The sequence below is a fragment of the Panthera onca genome, chromosome X (genome assembly GCF_046562875.1).
Source record: "Panthera onca isolate mPanOnc1 chromosome X, mPanOnc1 haplotype 2, whole genome shotgun sequence".
Classification (NCBI taxonomy): Eukaryota; Metazoa; Chordata; class Mammalia; order Carnivora; family Felidae; genus Panthera; species Panthera onca.
Genome location: NC_138357.1, coordinates 29654362 through 29671937, shown reverse-complemented (window position 1 = coordinate 29671937; position 17576 = coordinate 29654362).

Genomic DNA, 17576 nt, shown 5'->3' with positions numbered 1-17576 from the left:
AATCTGGATGTATTGGGGCACCTGGTTGGCTCAGTCAGTTAAGCATCTGACTCTTGATTTCAGGCTCAGGTCATGATCTCAAGGTTCATGAGTTCAAGCCCTGCATTGAGATTCTCTGTCTCCCTCTCTCTCTACTTCTCCCTGGCTTATGCTCTCTCTCTTTCTCTCTGTCTCTTTCTCTCATAAATAAACATTAAAAAAAAAAAGAAAATTTGTATTATAAAGCATTGGTTCTCTAAAAGAAGGAGTTATTAAAGTTTCTGAGGAATCTTGCTGTTAAAAAAAAAGCCTTACTAAACTTTTTAAAAATCAGCTTTCCTGAACTTTTTTGATCATGGGACCTTTTTCTATACAGAATACCTATTAGCATTCCAGCTCCGTTTTGAGGAATACTGGGGTAGACTCTAGCTTGCCTAAGGAGGTAGGGTAAGAGATAAGATTAGAAACATAGATTGGGAATATGCTACAGTTTCCAATACTATGCCCAAGAGGATTCAAATTCATTGTATAATTGTATAAATAATGGGATAATGATTTAGCTTTTTTCCCCTTTAGTAGTTTCCCCACTTTTCTCTATACTTTGATTCATTCTCCTTTTCAGTTCATCTTGAGTAGCAGTATTAGACTACCTTTCCTAAAACTGCTTCCATCATTTGTCTGCCCTATTTAAGAATCTAAGTAATGCTTTTCAGGACTCTAGATTTTGGTATCTTTTTGTCTTCAAATAGATTTTTTTAATAAATGACTTTGTATTGCTCTCCACAGTTACCTATGTATCATTAAAATTTTTTTTTTTGAACATTTATTTTTGAGAGAGAGAGAGAGAATGAGCAGAGGAGGGGCAGAGAGAGAGGGAGACACAGAATCTGAAGCAGGCTCCAGGCTCTGAGCTGTCAGCACAGAGCCCTATGCAGGGCTCGAACTCACAAACCACGAGATCGTGACCTGAGCCAAAGTTGGACGCTCAACTGATTGAACCACCCAGGCACCTCATACCTATGTATCATTTTTAAAAATTCTATTATAAAGTGGTTTCAACCTTGGCTATATGTTAGAATGGTCTTGGGGGTTTATAAAAATCTCTGTGCCCTCACCTAACACATTATTTCAGAATTTCTAGGGGTGGGATGCAGGGATTAGTCATGTATAAAACTTTCCTGGTGATTCCAATGTGTAGTCACAGTTGAGAACGAGTGCTCTGAAATCTGGCTTGAAGCTTAGCTCATAGTGTTTACTCGTTTCAGACTTGTAGAAGTCATTTATTTTTATTTTTTTAATTTACATTCAAGTTAGTTAGCATATAGTGCTACAATGATTTCAGGAGTAGATTCCTTAATGCCCCTTACCCATTTAGCCCATCCCCCCTCCCACACCCCCTCCAGTAACCCTCTGTTTGTTCTCCATATGTATGAGTGTCTTATGTTTTGTCCCCCTGTTTTTATATTATTTTTGCTTCCCTTCCCTTGTGTTTCTCTGTTCTGTGTCTTAAAGTCCTCATATGAGTGAAGTCATATGATATTTGTCTTTCTCTGGAAGTCATTTTGTTAATATCACATTGATCAATTTCCACGGACCTCACATTTACTTATTAAGAGGAGACTCTAACTCTCCTGTGGCAAAATCAAAGTTGTCAGTTTTGTGCTTGGAAAGGGAAATTACTTAATTAATAAACATTCCACCCTTTTTTTTTTTTGAAGCAAGTCAGAAGTACAACAGGAATATCCAAGACTGAAGAACTATTGAAGTTTTTATAGGTAAACTGATTACAAATACCTTTGTCAGTCAATTTGATTGATTACAGCATACACATACTGAAGTAGGCTTCAAGCAGCAAGTTTGTCTGAAGCCTTGCTGTTAAATCTCTTGTGAAGCAATTTGAGATTGAACCCCCAGAGAATTGTGAACTGCTCTTTGAAGGCAGAAAGTTCTAGTAAATATACCATCACTGCATACCACTGAAGAAATCAGATGAGCATTCAGTCTTGGCGTTTCATAATATGGGCATACCTCCGAAATTTTGTAGGATTGGTTCCATACCACGGCAATAAGGTGAATTTCCCAAGAAAGTGAGTCAAGTGAACTTTTTGCTTTCCTAGTGCATATAAAAGTTAGTTTTATATTATATTGTTGTCTATTATGTGTGCAGTAGCATTATGTCTAAAAAAAAAAGTGCATACCTCAACTAAAAAAAGCTTAATTGCTAAAAATTAACCACCATCTGAGCTTTCAGTGAATTGTAATCTTGTTGCTAGTAGAGGGTCTTTCCTTGATGTTGATGGATGCTGACTGCTGGAGGTATTGATTGCTAAAGGTTGGGGTGGCTGTGGCAATTAAAAAAAATAAGACAACAAAGATTGTGATTTTTAAATATCTTAATGTATAATCAGGGTTGAGAATTATTATAAATTTTATCTCCCAAATAACTTTTGATTCCTTCTTTTTCTTTTAGGCCCATGATCTTTAAATATTGTTGGAGATGCTAATGTTTCCTGCTACCCCTTTTGGTTCTTTGGCTGGTGTGTAATAATCAAAGTAACAGGACAGATTAAGAGAAAAACAAAATTAGTTTTGGATGTATGTGGGCCTCAAAGATATGAAACCCACTGACAGGCTGTTGAGGCACATATGAAGTCCTGAGGTTTAAGGGGTAGGAGATAGGAGGTTAGGTTTCAAGGGTTGAAGGAGGGGAGGGAGAGAGGAGGAAGACAACATAGGAGAAGATGAGAAGATCAAATGTTTGGTAAACCAAGTTTTGTCATTTCTTTTGGAAGAGTCCTTCTGATGAAATAAAAAGAAAAAATTCGTTTTTGGTAACAGCACTCTCTAACTTTTTTTAGGCTGTTAAAGGGAAGGGAAAAAGCTCTGCTTGAGTCTTGGATTGTCTTTATCTTGAAATAACTCACATGCCAAAGTAGCATATTCTGGGGCTGCTTGCCCTGAACCCCATCAATGTTTTCCGATTGCATATAGAATATAGGTCATACTCCTTAACATGGCTTACAAAGTCCTGTAGAGTCTCATTATATTCATTCATTCTTTCACAAGAATCTGTTGATATTGGTCATTGCACAATAATGGGAATGTCCTTCATGCCACTTAACTTTCCACTTCATCATGGTTAAAATGATAAAATTTATGTTATGTATATTTTACCACAATAATACACAAAAATTTATTGAGTTCTTACTAAGTGTCAGGCATCTCCCAGTATCATCAAATGTCTTGCTTTTTCCTCAACACGTCAGGCTTTTTCACATTCATTGTCTGAAATATCCTTCTCTTCCCTGATTCACAAACTCCCCATTGCTGTTAAAGATACAGTAAATGTTTCTTCCTACATAAAGCCTTCTGAAATTGCTAGTTCCGATGGAACTACTCACATGAAGTCTTTAAATGAGAATGCGTCTATTTCGTCCCTCTAAACTATTTTCCTCAGAAAGAGAACTGTTTCTTCTATCTTCATTTTTTTGTTTCTGTCTGATTCCCACCTTGTGGTGGGTAGGGTAGGGCCACACGACCAGGTGTTGGGGTTGAAGTGTGAATTTTGAGGGGCCAATGCTGGAGAAGGCACCTGGGAACAGCTAGTATCAGAGGAATGGGCAAAACCAAAGTTTTTAGGGGAAAGCCAGTGCTTAAATGTCAGGGCCATAACACAAAGGGCAAGTGGCAAGGAGTTCAGAATTGGTTGAAGATGTGATCCAAAGTCTTCTTCCCACTGACCTGCTACAAGCAGCTTAATTCCTTATTATTAGAGGTCTTTTGTTGTGCTCAAGGTGCAATGTGTACCGGAAATAAACCCTTGTGAAAAATACCTGTACCCACAGGGTATGTGTCACATTCACTCTCTTATGACAATCATTTGGCACAAATGACTTAGGTGTTTTGGTTATGACTTTGGAAAGTGATAAGTAGGAGCCTGAGTGATGTTTCGGTAAGGACAGGGAAGGGTTTTCCATGCTCTAGTAGCAGATCTGGGTGACTGTGGATGCAGGAAAACTGTGGGCTCCTGAGACAATTGCTGACGGAGACCATGAAGATACACATTACCTTTGTCCAGGTTCTGTTCAGAGCTGACTGTATCCAAAGGAAGCATGGTCCTATCTCTGATCCCTTGGAATTTGGTAGCTATATGAATAAAATGTAGACATTTTAAAGGAAATGAAAGCCATAGAAAAGTTTGTGAATATAAATGCTTTCTATTGGCAGCAAAAAGTAGAAGAGAAAAAGGACCATAAAGGTTGGTTCGGCATATTCCTTTTTTTTAGGGTTTATTTATTTTTGAGAGGTGGGGGGAGGGGCAGGGAGCAAGGGACACACAGAATCCAAAGTAGGCTGTACGCTCCGGGCTGCGAGCTGTCAGCACAGAGCCTGATGCAGGGCTCGAAATCACGAGCAGTGAGATCATGACCTGAGCCAAAGTCGGACGCTTAACTGACTGAGCCACCCAGGCACCCCTGGTTCAGTGTATTTCTAACGGTAGTACAGTTAGGTAGGGAGGGGAGACACATACTCCTCCCCCCACCTGACCTTCTCTTGAGTGTTTAGAGAGCCCAATTCTTCACTTGCTTGTTTGCTTGTGCACAGTAGGCTTATTGCATTTTTTGTCCTGAATTCAAATTACTGTTATCAGTAAGAGATGCTTCTGTGGCTTGCTGTAATTTTAGATGCTCCTTTGTTCCTGCTCTATGGCCATTCTTAAGTTAGACTGTTTAGAATTAAGCTCAATGAATGTGCTATCTGCTCTGAATGACCCAAGACATGTGTGTTGGAAGTAAACCTGTATTTTTACTCTTGCTATATTTTGTGTATGCGCCTCTGTGGACCGGGGGCAGCTTGTGCAAATGTTTCTCTGTAGATTTAAATAGTCTAGTAACAGCCAAATCTGTAAGTCCTGTCTGCAGTACTCAGTAGGAAATTCAGATGCATGTCAAATCACTTGGAAAACCGTAAACCACTTTATAAATCGGAAGGATGCTAACAAATACCTGAATACACTGGATAGCCACTGAAAATTCTTCATTAGCAGGCTGAGCTAAGTGCAGACACAAAAGAGCAAATTTCTTATTAGCTGTACTCACAGGAGGACACCATTGGTACAATCAATCCAAGAGCAGCAGATAATTTAGACATCCTTGATACTCGAATCAGGGATTTACAGATTTACTTTTGTGATTTACTGAAACCGATAGAATTACCGGTTGTCTTTCTCTGAGTACAGGTACATAGAACATGCAGAGATGATAGTTTAGGAATTAAATATGCCTCTGACTTATCTACGGAGTGGGTTCTCATCAAAATACAGAGTTTGAGGCCTGAGATTACTCCACGTGACACCTCAGTCCATATTGCCTCATAATGTCCCCCATTTATTTCCAGGACATGTGGTTTATTGCTCTAACTAGATTATGTGATGTGAAAACAAATCTTTTTTTATGAAATGAAACTGTCATTTACTGAGACAAGTTCTATGTGATGATTATTTTCCTAGTCTCTTTCACAAACATTATTTCACTGACTTCTCAGGACATTTGTGCGAAATGGAATTTTTATCACTGTTTTTATAGATGAAATGCCAAGAGTTTAAGCAAACCTGTGCAAGGTCACACCACGGGCCAATGATGAGTTGGGGCTTGAAAACCAGGTATTTCCTTTCCACGTCAGTGCTTTTTCGTCTTTTGTGCCCCTTTGTCCTTTTTATCTGGCTCTATGATTTCTCTTAGTGTTTGGGAGAATATATCCACTCCTTGTGTTTCAGTTGATGGAAAAGTGACCCAGAATCTCTTTGTTAGTGAGCAGTGTTAGAAAGTAGCCATAATTACTTAACTGGAAAAAAGTGGACCCTAAACCCCATTTGAGCCTTGTCTAATATAGAAACCTTGAAATTCTCATAATGCTTTCTGTGTTTTCTGTTGTATCCTCAAGGAGATTTGGGGAAGCACAGTTTGAATCTCTCACTTCATCTGTGAATTTGAAAATGTGCATGGAAAATGGTATGATTGTCTGGGTAACACAGAGGTAGCTATTTCTCCATGGGCATTAAACCGTCTTATCAAGTTTTCACCAGTCACTCATTTTCTGAAAATGAATTTGCCATGTTTCTTTCCCTCCCTTTTTACAAGATGGAATGGGAACTCATTTATGTTAACTTTTCAGCTTTAAAATCCACTTTTAATCTTTCACTGGAGTACTACTCTCTTGGCCAGGAGAAAAAGATCTCATTAAAAACAAAAATGATATACAGTGTCTATTAATCAATTGGATGGAACTACTTTATGCCCTGAATGCAGAATGTTGAAATGTATCTCTTAAGGATCGATACTGTTTCTAAGTAACTAAAGCTAAATCAATACCGTCTCCACACTTCACTTTTGGTAACAGATCATTAGATTCTAGTGTTTCAGAACCTGTAACTACAAATACAGACTGGCCAGAAATAGTTTTCAAAGTAAATTTTTACCATTTGTTTTTTTTTTTTTTTTGGAGGTTGATTTACTTATGTTTTCATGAAACCCTTTTATAATATTACTGTTAACATAAGGCAAATTCTCTTAAAGGACTTTTAATATATAATGTTTTGACATCTCAAAGAGCTTAATTTGAACTATGTATGTCCAAAACCACGTAATAACAGGGTTCAGCTATATTATGTTTTATTGATTTCTGCTTACTCATTTTAGTTTCAGTGTATACCAGACTTAGGGAATGAATGAGTTCTCTGTTGAACATTTAAGAACAGATTTTAAGCCATAGTGTTATTGCTTTTCAGAGTTGGAGAAAACCCTCAAGGTATATGGTTTAATTTCTTATGTGAGGCTCGGATCAGTCTCCTGTACAATAGCCCCAGCAAGCGAATTCAAATTTAGGTTGGATTCAATCAAGCATAAAATGTGGAGGGAATGAGGTTGATTCATTCAGATACCTGGCAGGAAACGGATGATATCCTTTGAAGACAAATTTGAGCGGTTTAATTAAGGGGTATTTACCTAGGCATAGGGACAGATATAGATAAGAACAAGAAATAGTGGATTATGTCGAGGTTAGCAATAGTAGGGAACTGCAGGGCAGAAAAATATGTAATTGGCTGCACCTCCCACCCCTCCATAAAAAGATTAACTTGAGAAAAACAAACACAAATTTTGTAATATGTTGTTAACCTTAAAAGTAAAACAGCTAGTTATTTTCTCAGGAAAATGGATTTATTCTGGAATAACAGAGGGATCGCAATTTTGACTTGCAAGCTATGGCAAACCATAGGTAAGTTTAGAGATCAAAGGAGAGGAATGTTACTTTATGGATAAAAGGAGGAAGCCAAGAGGGGTGCTTTCAAGGAAAATTCATTGGAAGAAAGTGAGAGTTCAGGGTGGTGGCACTTTATGATTGGCTGTATTGTGGTATTTTCTTATTGGCTAATCTTGTTGCTGGGCAAGGAGAAATTCTTCTTTGCTCCTTCTGGAATAGTAAAGTAGGTTTATTCCCGGTGGGACTCCAAGGTAAGTCTTGGTCACATAGTAGCGCGTGAGAACTCTCCCTTCTTGCCTCCTGTCTCCATTTTAAATGAGGTTTCCTTTATTCAGCTTTCCAGTATATACCTCTTGTGTACATGGGAAAGACCCAGGAAAACTGAGTAACTTAAAGACAAAAGAAGATGTTGGCAGTTTGAAGGGGTGAAAGGCATGCCATGGGAGTTTATCAGGATAAGCCCAGTAAACAAGGGTAAGATTGTTATGCACATTTAAGTCCTTGACTTTTCCTTGGGTAAGAGATTCTAGAGTTTGAGAATCATCTCCCTCTTCCTGCTACATAGAAGTAGACACTTACAAATTGAGATTTTACCTATAAATGTAAATGTCTCTTATACCAAAAGGTAAGTTCTATTCAGTTTTCAGAGCTTTTCCTATGTCTGCCGTTACTTAAAAATAATCAGCCTAAAATAACCTTTATGCTAAGGAGGTGCATTTTGAGGTGGTACATTCTGTTCCCCTTCAGAACCAATAACTTTCCTAGACCTGAAGGAGCAAAGGGTAGAGAGCTGTTCCTGGAACATCACAAAGTTAGCTTAGACAGAGGATCTACTGATGGGGACAGTGGCCTTGATTAGAGAAACACAACTACAGCCAGCCTGTGACCCAACAGGGGTGAGTACTAGGGGAATAAAATACCCTTCTCTCCCTCAAGTTACTCCTCCATTATCTTTCCAGTGATTTCCACAAGCCGAAACCAACTAGAAGCCATAGGGCACAGAAGTGCAGTTAATATGGTATATGGAGCTCAATCTTGTAGGTTACACAGCAGGTAGGGGATAGATTGGAAAAGGTAAAGGGAGGATATTCACCATGAAGATGACATCTCCTTTCTCCTGTGACTCCATCTAGAGTGCAGTAATTAGTTCTGACTAAACAGGGCTGTTGGTTCAGAAAATGTGTTCAAAGAAAGAAAGCCAATACAGTGAGAGGAATCAAAAGTATTCCATGTAAAAATATTTATAAGAAGTAGGAATGTTACTTCTAGAAAAGAAAAGATTTGAGGGTCCATAAAACACTATAGTTAAGAGTACAGACTCGAATCAGCTCTAAATTTATTAACTGCATGACCTTGAGCAAGCCACTTAACTCTGTTCACCTTAAAAGTGAAATAGCTAGTTACTTTTACCTGTAAAATGGATTTATATCATGACAGCAGAGGGATTGCAATTCAGGAAGAGTAAGCTATCACAGAAGCCATGGGCCAGTCCAAAGAACAAAGGAGAGGAGAGGACCCATCTTAACCGGGGGAAGGGGGGAGGTGGGAGGGGCTTTGTCTGTTTGTTTATAATAGTGCCATTGCAGTAATCTGGGAGTTCCAAGTACAATGCATTTTCGTTGGCTAAGTTGTGGCAGTCTCTCCTGGAGAGAGACTTTTCTCTCTGGACTTTTCAGGGTGAGGAGAGTATCTTACTTCTGCTGGAATAGTAACGTAGCCTCCTTCCTGTTGAAAATGCAAGGACATCTTTCCCTGTTGGGTCAGCAAAGGGCTACAGGGAGCGGTAGGGCAGGAGAGCTCTCCCTTTTGTCCTCCGGATTCCATTTTCAATGAGGTTTCCTTGGTTCACTTTTACAAGTTCTTTTTGCTTCAATTCCCTAATTTGTAAAATTGGGCATAATAATCAGCATCTACCTCACAGGCTTGCTATGGGAATTAATTTAATATTCAAAGCAATTAAAACAGTTCTTGGTATATAGTAAATGTCATATAATTTATATGAGCGAGGAGGGGCATAGTAGAGAAGTTTGAGTGGGTCTGTGTGTCCTGAAGCAGTTAAATCCAGCTCAGTGGTTGAAAACTCTCATAGATTTTCTTTAAGTGTAAAGATAATTTGTCTTATAGACATAATAAAAAATGATCTTATGTGGTAGTGCATTCCCTCTCCCTATATTCTAATATTCCCTATAGAGTTGTTCAAATGTAGACTAAATGACAATTCATGTCATACAGAGATTAAAACATAAACTACGAGGTTGGATTAGAAGATTTACAGAATCAGGGCACCTGGGTGGCTCAATTCCATTAAGCATCAACTCTTGATTTCTGCTTAGGTCATGATCTCACAGTTCATGAGATAGAGGCCCGTGTTGGTCTCTGTGCTGGCAGCATGGAGCCTGCTTGGGATTCTCTCTCTTTCTCTCTCTCTCTCTCTCTCTCTGCCTCTCTCTCTGTCTCAAAAAAAAAAAAAAAAAAAAAACTTAAAAAAAATTTACAGAATCCATTCCAATCCTGGCATATCTTTGATTCTTCTTCAAAATTATTTGAATTGCCACTGAAAATATAACCTTGGTAGTTAAACTTCTGTCTCAAGGAATGTCTTGTAGGCTACTGATTGCCTAGATGTCATTCTTGACCTTTAAGTGGTACGTGAAAAAACACATTCTGAAGGCTTTTTGTGATTACATTATGTTCCCCACCCTCCATCATCTTGCAACTATCTCTCTCCAATTTCATTTTCTTCAGTGAAAAAAAGGGAGCATTCGTCATTGTTTTTGTTTATCCTTGTAGGTTCTATAGGTGTAAAATTTGGAGGAGGGATTTAGGCTCAGTCTCTTAGTAGATGTGTGATTTTTGGACAGATTACTTCTTAGAATCTGACTTTTCTTCCCAGTAAATCATGGATAATAATGCCCTTTACTTCACAGGTTTCTTGAAAAGATTAAATGAAATATCATTAGCAATGTTACTGGAATATTGTAAACGTTGAGTCAATATCAGCACTTGTTAATGTATTTTATCATATATTAATGATATATTATGTAATATGTTGTTATTATAAACTAGTGCCTGAGGTGCCGGGTTATTTTGGTTGCAACAGGTTTTCACACTCCTCCTGACAGGTGGAGCCTACAGTCTCCAGTTAATTCTGGAGGATTTCTGCTGGGGAAAAGGAAAAGAGATAATCCCTCTTTCAGTGGGAGACTGAAAGAGAGAGACTGCAAGAGCATTCTCTGAGGCCATCCCTATCCCAAAGCAAGTCATGAGGCGCTGTATGCAGCAGAAATGCAGTCCTGGGCAGTTTCTGCAGCTATATGGAGGGAGACTTGTTAAGGAAGGGATTCTGGCCCCCTGGCAGCCAGCCCTGAAGCTTACATGTGGATTTTCATAGGAATAGAGTGCCAGCTGCAAAAGGCCTGGGTGTTCCTTGATCTGTGGCACAAGAGCTCGTAATAAACTAGAGAAAACTACCTTCTCAGGCTTTGTTTATATAATGAAAGGAGTTTTCAAACTTCCCTTAGCTGTGAATAATTTCAATTAGCATCTTTGAGGGAGCCAGTTGATTAACCATTGTATGAAGTGCTAAAAGCTTCAAGTTTGACACAGGAGGAAAAACAGGTACTCTTGTCTGGCATTCTGTTCTGTCCCCTGGCCAGAGACATTGTCTCATCTTCCCTTGTCTCTGATACACCCACCCCTATATGCAAATAGATTTTTTTTATGGGTGGTGCCTTAATGTTAAGATGACAAGGAATGGGAAATTAAGGGTATGATGACAGATTCATCCCAGGTTGTCTTCTAGTTTTAACACTGAAAGGCCTGGGAACCCCCTCAGTTCTGGTCAAACCAGGATTGACTATTGACTCTCTGGCTGAACCTATCCGGAAACAACATTCAAGATAGTCTCCATTGAAAAACCTTGGCAGCCTGAAGGGCTGGGTCTCCATATCAGTAGATCCCCTAGTCCACAGTGAAACAAAGTTCTTGAGACTCAGGGAATAAGCTGGAACACACCAATTAGAGGAGAAACATTATTGATAATGGTGATGAGGAAGAACAAGCAGAAGAGGAGCAAGAGGAAGAGGAATCACAGCTGGTATTTATTTAATGTTTTCCATTTGCCAGGGTCCATGTTGTTATTTTATAGATAACACCCGTTTCAATTCAGTGTTATTGTCCTCATTTTATGGATGACAAAACAGGTTCAGTGAGCCTCTGTGACTTGCGAGGTCAAGTTTAGCCGGGATTCAGATCCATGTCTAACTCGGACGTGCACACACTTCACCACTATATGATAATGCCTGATTTATTGAGAACTTCCAGTATTCCAGGCACTGTGCTATGACTCTGTCATAGGCAAAGCACATATGATTTTTACTCTCGTGGAACTTCAATCTATGTTAGAAGGACCGCAATGAAAATTGGATTCTTTTGTTTGGAAATCATTATCGTTGTATGGGTACCACTGTTATCTTAGTAATGTGAGCCAGAATTCCAGGGTGACTGACTGAATGAGTGAGAGAGAGATGTGTTATTTTTTGATGTTCATGGCTAAGCAATTACAGGAAGTGAGTAGACCAGCTATTGAGTGACTAGTCCTAGAAGGATGAGGCCCATGTTTTAGGAAGCTAAATTAAGGATGCCAAGATGAACAGCTGTCGACGAAATAGGAAAGTGAAGGTGATTGTTCTCTATCAATTTCCTATTATATATCAAACAAAAAGGAAATGATTGAAAAACATTTATTCATGGTGTTTCTCTGGAGCCAAAAGATATCTGTTAACATGGATCTCCTGCCAGTTGCAAGTTTTTTCCCCCCTTTCATCAGTGACTGTCCTAGTTAGGACCTACTCAGATTTAGAGCAGTTATGGAGGGGTTTGTGCTTCCGCAAACCTGAGCCTTACAGGATCATGAGACATAACACATGAGGTGACCCTGATAATTAGCGTATCCCATTAAGTCCCATCGTTATCTGTTTCTGACTCTACAGATTAAATAGCAAAGTTAAAATATATACTGTCTACTTTTGGGATTTGCTTGGTCCATACCCAGTTTAGGAGTTGGAAACTATGGCCAAAAGTCCAAATCCAGTCTGCTGCCTGTTTTTGTACAGTCTGTGAGCTAAGAATAGTTTTTACCTTTTTAAATGATGGAAAAGCAATAAAGGCATAATATTTTGTGACATGTGAAAATTATATAAAATAGAGATTGCAGTGTCCATAAATACAGTCTTCATGGGACACAACCATGGTTATTCCTTTATGTGTCCGTAAATACAGTTTTCATGGAACACAACCTTATTCCTTTATATATATGACTTATGGCTGATTTCCTGATGCAGTGTCAGAGCTGCCTAGTTTACAGAGACTGAGTGACCCACAAAGGCGAAACATTTACTATTTGATCTTTTAAGAAGGAAACATGTGGACCCCTGCCCTAGAGAAGGAGCTAATCCAGTGTATAGAGCACTCGCACGAGAAAGCTCACCATTACTGGGAAAAGTAACTCATCCGTGCTGTATTTGATCCGGTTATTGCAAGTCATAGAGAGTTTATAAAAGTTAGGAACAACTTTAAATTACATGTCTATTCATAGTTTTTGTAGATGTTGTTTAAAACTTTGTCATGACTATGATTAATAGCTGTCGATCACTGATAATTAGAAGCTATACACATTTATGTTAAGATTCATCTTCAGCTGACATTTGCCCATACAGTATCTATAATACATATAGACAATGTACATATTTTATCAAACTCTCTTCATTTGACTTGGCATTCAGGCTTCACTATGATTGATGTTAAACCCGGAGAAGCCACTGAGTCAAATGAAAAGCAAAGACGGGATTTACGTTTTGCTCTCTGTTTCTCAGTAACACTTCTGGCTCAAAACCGTGGCCCTAATTTTCCCTCCAGAGCAAAGAGAAGGAAGATCTTCTCCCCTGCTCTCTTCTCCCTGGCCTTTTCTCTCCCCAGCAATACCATTACCTGCTTGGCAGGAAATGATGAGCTCAAAGATATTTAGTTAAGATGTGCCTGTCAGAGTTGTTTTAATAAATCAACACTGGAAATTAAACTATTAATTTTTCAAAACATTAAACAGCAAAGGAGCACAAGAAGAAAGATGAGAGGAATAGGAAATTAGCACCTAAGAAATATTTACCCTTTATGGTAGCCCCTTGTGTAACATTGCAGATTGAGATTTTACCATTTGTTATGGGATAATATAGCAAAGGAAGGAGGTTGTTATACATCGTTTTCAGAGCTGACTTGAAGGCTGGCTGGGTGAACAAGTGAGCAGAGTTTTAGGGACTGAATGGGCCAGTTCAAAGGCCCCTGTGATGAAATACGGAAGAGACACAGATATTGTCATCATACTGGATGAGGAAGCACAGTGAATAGGGGTATGCGCTCTGGGATCAAATTGACTTGGTTTTGAATTCTGGGGCTGCCATTTACTGGCTGAGTGATCTTAATAAGGTTATTTATTCCTATTGAACTTTGCTTTCCTCATTTGTAAAATGGTGATAATAAAACTTCCTTCATGGGGTTGTTGGGCAGATTGAATGAGATGTGTTAAAATGTGCGTGTCACTGGACCTGGTAAAAGTACCCTACATGTTTATCATTCTTATTATTAGTATGGGTCCCGAGTGAAATACCTCCTGGAAAACATTGCACAGTTAGTAAATACTTTGTTATATAGTGAATTTCTACCTACTCATGTAGAGGAAGATATAGAAAGGAATGATGAGTGGAATTTAGGAGGCTGGTCTGACTTGGTCTTTGATCTGATTGGTAACAGTAATAACAATAGCAACAAAAAGTTAATATTCAGTAGGCCTTTGCTCAGTGCTTAATCATTACAACAACCCCGAGTAGGTCATACCATTGTTCCTAAATATTGGTCTTAAATATGGGTGAACTGGGGTTTACAAATGTTTGGCTACTTGCATAAGGTGGCTAGCTTATACTAGCCAGTGGCTGAGGTGGCATTTGAACTCACGCAACTTGACTCCAGAGACTACTTAGCCATGAGATCATACTGCCTTCCTGGTTCTGTAGTTAACGAGCTCTATGACCAAGTATCTACATGGTGTTCAGACAGTTGGTCAGGTTATACAGTCCACGGCTCAAGGCATGTTCTTCCCATATTGGCCATATGCAGTGAATACCATGTGTAGTCATATGTAAGTGCTCCTAGGAAGTTCTTTAACCTATCTGGGTTTTGTTTTCTATGTTCCTCATGAAGATTTGAGATTTGAACTGTGTGGTCACTGGGCTCTTCTAGGTGAAGGTCTAGTGTAAATGTGTAAATAATTAAAAAATAATTACTATTTGCCTTTGGATAATTTTTTAAATATTTATTTTTGAGAGAGAGAGAGAGAGAACATGTGCCCACGCTAGCATTCGAAAAGGGGAGGGGCAGAGAGGGAGGGGGAGACAGAGAACTCCAAGCAGGCTCCTGGCTATCAGCACAGAGTCCGATGCAGGGCTTGAACTCACAAACCGTGAGATCGTGACCTGAGCTGGAATCGAATCAGACGCTGAACCGACTGAGCCACCCAGGCATCCCCGGCTGTGGGGAATTTTACTTTTTTTTTTTTTTTTTTTTTTTTTTTTTTTTAATTTTTTTTTTCAACGTTTATTTATTTTTGGGACAGAGAGAGACAGAGCATGAACGGGGGAGGGACAGAGAGAGAGGGAGACACAGAATCGGAAACAGGCTCCAGGCTCTGAGCCATCAGCCCAGAGCCTGACGCGGGGCTCGAACTCACGGACCGTGAGATCGTGACCTGGCTGAAGTCGGACGCTTAACCGACTGCGCCACCCAGGCGCCCCGGGAATTTTAAATATGTATTTGATTTTGTGCTTATTGGATGAACTGAATTTGTAGAATAAACCAAATAAGACACGGCTTTTGAAGACCTGGAGCTGGAGGGTTAAGGGCCTAGTCTTGCCATTGTGTTCCCCTGCTCACTTTCTCCTTGCCATGAAGAATCAGTTCAGAACTGCAGCTCATGCGTTTAACAGAAGGAACAAAAATTTCCTTTCTCAACTATCCCTGGAAGTCGGGACATGGTTAAGTGAGTTGATTTGAAGGCTTTCTTTGCTATGGTGTAACCTGCGTGAAAATTAAGTATAACCAGCTTCATAGACTCAAAAAGAGATACTCAAGTGAATTAGGTGTTGTCTACCAAAACCCATTTTAATGAAGCAATTAAGCAATTATTTTATGTGCTACCCATCAATAAATTAAAGGCATAGTTTGCCGATGTGAATCTACATATATATATATATATATATACACATATATGATCGATATATTAGGACTCACAAGTATTCCTTACTAGATACTTTGGTTGCTTTCAGTTAAATGATGTTTTCTGTAGCCAAGCTTTACTATAAAATTGATTAGCATGTTCTTTTACTCAATCATATTCAACCCCTAAATAAGCTTCTTAATTAATTTTTTTTAAGTTTATTTTTGAGAGAAAGACAGAGAGGGAGTGGTTTAGGGGCACAGAGGGAGAGAGAGACAATCCCAAGCGGGCTCTGCAGTGTCAGCACAGAGCCTGATGCCGGGCTCGAACTCAAAAACCGCAAGTTCATGACTTGAGCCGAAACCAAGAGTCAGACATTTAACTGACGGAGCCACCCAGGTGCCCCAATAAACTTCCTTAATAAATAGTTTTACATAGGGGCGCCTGGGTGGCTCAGTCGGTTAAGCATCCGACTTTGGCTCAGGTCATGATCTCTCGGTTTGTGGGTTTGAGCCCTGTGTCAGGCCCTGTGCTGACAGCTCAGACCCTGGAGCCTGCTTGGGATTCTGTGTCTCCCTCTCTCTCTCTCTCTCTGCCCCTCCTCTGCTCTCACTCTGTCTCTCTCTCAAAAATAAAACATTAAAATTTTTGTAAAAATGTAAATAGTTTTACATCACCATTAAAGACATTCTTTTAAGATAAATTAAGAAAAATAAATACAGTGTTCTTAGTCTTCCCATCCTTCTGCCCTATAAGGCTTCTTTATAATGCCTCTTAGCTTTAACATTGCTCTCCATCCCCAAGAAGTTTTCATGGCTCTGGCACCTCTGGAACCTTCACCAAGTGTCCCAGACCTTGTGGCTTTTCTTCTTGTGTAGATCATCAATTCAGCTGCCTGGTGAGAATAAGTCTGTGCTTACAACTAATCAAAGGTCAGTAGTTCTTTTGCCATTTTTAATGCTCCTTATGCTTTAAGATGCCCTCATGTTCCCTTCTGTGGTCATACTGGTTTACTCATTATTCCTTGGCCCCATTCTGCCCCTTCCTGATTCAGGGCTTTTGCTTATTCTCATTTCCTTTGCCCGAAATTCCCCTTCCCTCCACTCATTTCTCCCTTTCACTGTCCCTATTCAAAACCCACTGCAAATCGCACTTCCTCTAATAAGTCCTCCTCAGAACTCATGTTTCCATCTTTCATCCCTCATAGCATTTTGCTTCCACTTTAGTTACAGCTACAGCAACTGCATTGGCTGAACTCGAAAATCAGGACACATGCTTTGCCGGGTATAAGTATACTTATAGGAACAATGTGATAGATTATTTGAAATCATGATGGTTCTAGAAATTTCAGAGTGCATGTTTGCCTTAATTGTAGCATTCATTACATCTGCCTTGTGTTGGCATTAATTATGTATTTGTTTGTTTCCTTCCTGATGTTGTTGAGCGAGAATTTGTGTCACATGCATCCCTGTATCACCCCACACCTGTCAGATTCCTTTGTCTAGGCTAAGCATGCATTTTTTTCAGGCAGTCATCAACTATTTATTAAGCTCAAATGAAGTGTCAGGCACTGCTAGGTGCCCAGGATGAGATGATGGGCTTCCCAACCATGAAATACAATAAAGCCTTGGCTTGTGAGTAATCTGTTCTGACTGTTCCACAAGACGAGCAAACATTTCTAATAAATTTTAACTTGATAAACGAGCCATGTCTTGCAATATGAGTAGTACGTGACACCAAACCTCACATGATCACAACTTGAAACCATTGTTTCAAGAACAATGGTTCTTGAAATTCACTTTGATATACAAGTGCTTTAGATTACAAGCATGTTTCCAGGATGAATTATGCCCACAAACTCAGGTTTTACTTAAATCATTACAATACCATGAGATGAGATGAGTGTGTCGTTAGGGTAGGCCTGGAACACATAAGAGGGGCCCCTAACTCAGACTTGGAAAGCTAGGGAGGACCAGAAGGAAGTGATTTATAAGCAGAGAGGTTAAAGAGGAGAAATATTTTGGCAAGGAATGATGGGGCTTAGGGACGCAAGGTAGAGAGAGGTGGAAGGGTC